The sequence below is a fragment of the Electrophorus electricus genome, unplaced genomic scaffold, assembly GCF_041902795.1.
Source record: "Electrophorus electricus isolate QZ-2024a unplaced genomic scaffold, ASM4190279v1 Scaffold181, whole genome shotgun sequence".
Classification (NCBI taxonomy): Eukaryota; Metazoa; Chordata; class Actinopteri; order Gymnotiformes; family Gymnotidae; genus Electrophorus; species Electrophorus electricus.
The window spans coordinates 67,095-72,500 of record NW_027658462.1 but is presented as its reverse complement, the minus strand read 5'-3'; positions in this window follow the sequence as shown (position 1 = coordinate 72,500).

The following is a 5,406-nucleotide window of genomic DNA, read 5'->3' as shown; positions in this document are numbered from 1 at the left end:
CATGAAGGTGTGACCTCCAGGGCCTGGAAGTCTGGTGGTAGTAGTAGTATGATTTAAAGGCACAAAGTGATTGAAGTGTGCCCAGGCCCAGATCTACTTTGCTGGGCATGACTGTGTTTGACCTCTTGGGCCTGGAAGTCTGGTAGTAGTAGTAGTAGTAGTAGTAGTAGTAGTAGTAGTATGATTTAAAGGTACAAAGTGAATGAAGTGTGCCCAGGCCCAGAGCTACTTTGCTGGGCATGACTGTGTTTGACCTCTTGGGCCTGGAAGTCTATTTCTAGGCTTATATAAAGGGTCAAACTTCTTGAAGTGTGCCCAGGCCCAGAGCTACTTTGCTGTGTATGACTGTGTGACCTCTTGGCCCTGGAATTCTGGTGGTAGTAGTAGTATGATTTAAAGGCACAAAGTGAATGAAGTGTGCCCAGGCCCAGAGCTACTTTGCTGGGCATGACTGTGTTTGACCTCTTGGGCCTGGAAGTCTGGTAGTAGTAGTAGTAGTAGTAGTAGTAGTAGTAGTAGTAGTATGATTTAAAGGTACAAAGTGAATGAAGTGTGCCCAGGCCCAGAGCTACTTTGCTGGGCATGACTGTGTTTGACCTCTTGGGCCTGGAAGTCTATTTCTAGGCTTATATAAAGGGTCAAACATCTTGAAGTGTGCCCAGGCCCAGAGCTACTTTGCTGGGCATGAATGTGTTTGAACTCTTGGGCCTGGAAGTCTGGTAGTAGTAGTATGATTTAAAGGCACAAAGTGATTGAAGTGAGCCCAGGCCCAGAGCTACTTTGCTGGGCATGAATGTGTTTGAACTCTTGGGCCTGGAAGTCTGGTAGTAGTAGTAGTAGTAGTAGTAGTAGTAGTAGTAGTAGTAGTATGATTTAAAGGTACAAAGTGAATGAAGTGTGCCCAGGCCCAGAGCTACTTTGCTGGGCATGACTGTGTTTGACGTCTTGGGCCTGGAAGTCTGGTAGTAGTAGTATGATTTAAAGGTACAAAGTGAATGAAGTGTGCCCAGGCCCAGAGCTACTTTGCTGGGCATGACTGTGTTTGACCTCTTGGCTCTGGAAGTCTATTTCTAGGCTTATATAAAGGGTCAAACTTCTTGAAGTGTGCCCAGGCCCAGAGCTACTTTGCTGGGCATGACTGTGTTTGACCTCTGGGGCCTGGAAGTCTGGTAGTAGTAGTATGATTTAAAGGCACAAAGTGATTGAAGTGTGCCCAGGCCCAGAGCTACTTTGCTGGGCATGAATGTGTTTGAACTCTTGGGCCTGGAAGTCTGGTAGTAGTAGTATGATTTAAAGGCACAAAGTGAATGAAGTGTGCCCAGGCCCAGAGCTACTTTGCTGTGCATGACTGTGTTTGACCTCTTGGCTCTGGAAGTCTATTTCTAGGCTTATATACAGGGTCAAACATCTTGAAGTGTGCCCAGGCCCAGAGCTACTTTGCTGGGCATGAATGTGTTTGAACTCTTGGGCCTGGAAGTCTGGTAGTAGTAGTATGATTTAAAGGCACAAAGTGATTGAAGTGTGCCCAGGCCCAGAGCTACTTTGCTGGGCATGACTGTGTTTGACCTCTTGGGCCTGGAAGTCTGGTAGTAGTAGTATGATTTAAAGGCACAAAGTGATTGAAGTGTGCCCAGGCCCAGAGCTACTTTGCTGGGCATGAATGTGTTTGACCTCTTGGGCCTGGAAGTCTGGTGGTAGTAGTAGTATGATTTAAAGGCACAAAGTGAATGAAGTGTGCCCAGGCCCAGAGCTACTTTGCTGTGCATGACTGTGTTTGACCTCTTGGCTCTGGAAGTCTATTTCTAGGCTTATATAAAGGGTCAAACATCTTGAAGTGTGCCCAGGCCCAGAGCTACTTTGCTGTGCATGACTGTGGTTGACCTCTTGGCCCTGGAAGTCTGGTGGTAGTAGTAGTATGATTTAAAGGCACAAAGTGAATGAAGTGTGCCCAGGCCCAGAGCTACTTTGCTGGGCATGAATGTGTTTGAACTCTTGGGCCTGGAAGTCTGGTAGTAGTAGTAGTAGTAGTAGTAGTAGTAGTAGTAGTAGTATGATTTAAAGGCACAAAGTGCTTGAAGTGTGCCCAGGCCCAGAGCTACTTTGCTGTGCATGACTGTGTTTGACCTCTTGGCTCTGGAAGTCTATTTCTAGGCTTATATAAAGGGTCAAACTTCTTGAAGTGTGCCCAGGCCCAGAGCTACTTTGCTGTGTATGACTGTGTGACCTCTTGGCCCTGGAATTCTGGTGGTAGTAGTAGTATGATTTAAAGGCACAAAGTGAATGAAGTGTGCCCAGGCCCAGAGCTACTTTGCTGGGCATGACTGTGTTTGACCTCTTGGGCCTGGAAGTCTGGTAGTAGTAGTATGATTTAAAGGCACAAAGTGATTGAAGTGTGCCCAGGCCCAGAGCTACTTTGCTGGGCATGAATGTGTTTGAACTCTTGGGCCTGGAAGTCTATTTCTAGGCTTATATAAAGGGACAAACTTCTTGAAGTGTGCCCAGGCCCAGAGCTACTTTGCTGTGTATGACTGTGTGACCTCTTGGCCCTGGAATTCTGGTGGTAGTAGTAGTAGTAGTAGTATGATTTAAAGGTACAAAGTGAATGAAGTGTGCCCAGGCCCAGAGCTACTTTGCTGGGCATGACTGTGTTTGACCTCTTGGGCCTGGAAGTCTGGTAGTAGTAGTAGTAGTAGTATGATTTAAAGGCACAAAGTGATTGAAGTGTGCCCAGGCCCAGAGCTACTTTGCTGGGCATGAATGTGTTTGAACTCTTGGGCCTGGAAGTCTGGTAGTAGTAGTATGATTTAAAGGTACAAAGTGAATGAAGTGTGCCCAGGCCCAGAGCTACTTTGCTGTGCATGACTGTGTTTGAACTCTTGGGCCTGGAAGTCTATTTCTAGGCTTATATAAAGGGTCAAACATCTTGAAGTGTGCCCAGGCCCAGAGCTACTTTGCTGTGCATGACTGTGGTTGACCTCTTGGCCCTGGAAGTCTGGTGGTAGTAGTAGTATGATTTAAAGGCACAAAGTGAATGAAGTGTGCCCAGGCCCAGAGCTACTTTGCTGGGCATGAATGTGTTTGAACTCTTGGGCCTGGAAGTCTGGTAGTAGTAGTATGATTTAAAGGCACAAAGTGAATGAAGTGTGCCCAGGCCCAGAGCTACTTTGCTGTGCATGACTGTGTTTGACCTCTTGGCTCTGGAAGTCTATTTCTAGGCTTATATAAAGGGTCAAACTTCTTGAAGTGTGCCCAGGCCCAGAGCTACTTTGCTGTGTATGACTGTGTGACCTCTTGGCCCTGGAATTCTGGTGGTAGTAGTAGTAGTATGATTTAAAGGCACAAAGTGAATGAAGTGTGCCCAGGCCCAGAGCTACTTTGCTGGGCATGACTGTGTTTGACCTCTTGGGCCTGGAAGTCTGGTAGTAGTAGTATGATTTAAAGGCACAAAGTGATTGAAGTGTGCCCAGGCCCAGAGCTACTTTGCTGGGCATGAATGTGTTTGAACTCTTGGGCCTGGAAGTCTATTTCTAGGCTTATATAAAGGGACAAACTTCTTGAAGTGTGCCCAGGCCCAGAGCTACTTTGCTGTGTATGACTGTGTGACCTCTTGGCCCTGGAATTCTGGTGGTAGTAGTAGTAGTAGTAGTATGATTTAAAGGTACAAAGTGAATGAAGTGTGCCCAGGCCCAGAGCTACTTTGCTGGGCATGACTGTGTTTGACCTCTTGGGCCTGGAAGTCTGGTAGTAGTAGTAGTAGTAGTAGTAGTAGTAGTAGTAGTAGTATGATTTAAAGGTACAAAGTGAATGAAGTGTGCCCAGGCCCAGAGCTACTTTGCTGGGCATGACTGTGTTTGACCTCTTGGGCCTGGAAGTCTATTTCTAGGCTTATATAAAGGGTCAAACTTCTTGAAGTGTGCCCAGGCCCAGAGCTACTTTGCTGTGTATGACTGTGTGACCTCTTGGCCCTGGAATTCTGGTGGTAGTAGTAGTATGATTTAAAGGCACAAAGTGAATGAAGTGTGCCCAGGCCCAGAGCTACTTTGCTGGGCATGACTGTGTTTGACCTCTTGGGCCTGGAAGTCTGGTAGTAGTAGTATGATTTAAAGGCACAAAGTGATTGAAGTGTGCCCAGGCCCAGAGCTACTTTGCTGGGCATGAATGTGTTTGACCTCTTGGGCCTGGAAGTCTATTTCTAGGCTTATATAAAGGGTCAAACTTCTTGAAGTGTGCCCAGGCCCAGAGCTACTTTGCTGGGCATGACTGTGTTTGACCTCTTGGGTCTGGAAGTCTGGTAGTAGTAGTAGTATGATTTAAAGGCACAAAGTGATTGAAGTGTGCCCAGGCACAGAGCTACTTTGCTGGGCATGAATGTGTTTGACCTCTTGGGCCTGGAAGTCTGGTAGTAGTAGTATGATTTAAAGGCACAAAGTGATTGAAGTGTGCCCAGGCCCAGAGCTACTTTGCTGGGCATGAATGTGTTTGACCTCTTGGGCCTGGAAGTCTGGTGGTAGTAGTAGTATGATTTAAAGGTACAAAGTGAATGAAGTGTGCCCAGGCCCAGAGCTACTTTGCTGTGAATGACTGTGTTTGAACTCTTGGGCCTGGAAGTCTATTTCTAGGCTTATATAAAGGGTCAAACATCTTGAATTGTGCCCAGGCCCAGAGCTACTTTGCTGTGCATGACTGTGGTTGACCTCTTGGCCCTGGAAGTCTGGTGGTAGTAGTAGTATGATTTAAAGGCACAAAGTGAATGAAGTGTGCCCAGGCCCAGAGCTACTTTGCTGGGCATGACTGTGTTTGACGTCTTGGGCCTGGAAGTCTGGTAGTAGTAGTATGATTTAAAGGCACAAAGTGATTGAAGTGTGCCCAGGCCCAGAGCTACTTTGCTGGGCATGACTATGTTTGACCTCTTGGGCCTGGAAGTCTGGTAGTAGTAGTATGATTTAAAGGCACAAAGTGATTGAAGTGTGCCCAGGCCCAGAGCTACTTTGCTGGGCATGAATGTGTTTGACCTCTTGGGCCTGGAAGTCTGGTGGTAGTAGTAGTATGATTTAAAGGTACAAAGTGAATGAAGTGTGCCCAGGCCCAGAGCTACTTTGCTGTGCATGACTGTGTTTGAACTCTTGGGCCTGGAAGTCTATTTCTAGGCTTATATAAAGGGTCAAACATCTTGAAGTGTGCCCAGGCCCAGAGCTACTTTGCTGTGCATGACTGTGGTTGACCTCTTGGCCCTGGAAGTCTGGTGGTGGTAGTAGTAGTATGATTTAAAGGCACAAAGTGAATGAAGTGTGCCCAGGCCCAGAGCTACTTTGCTGGGCATGACTGTGTTTGACCTCTTGGGCCTGGAAGTCTGGTAGTAGTAGTATGATTTAAAGGCACAAAGTGATTGAAGTGTGCCCAGGCCCA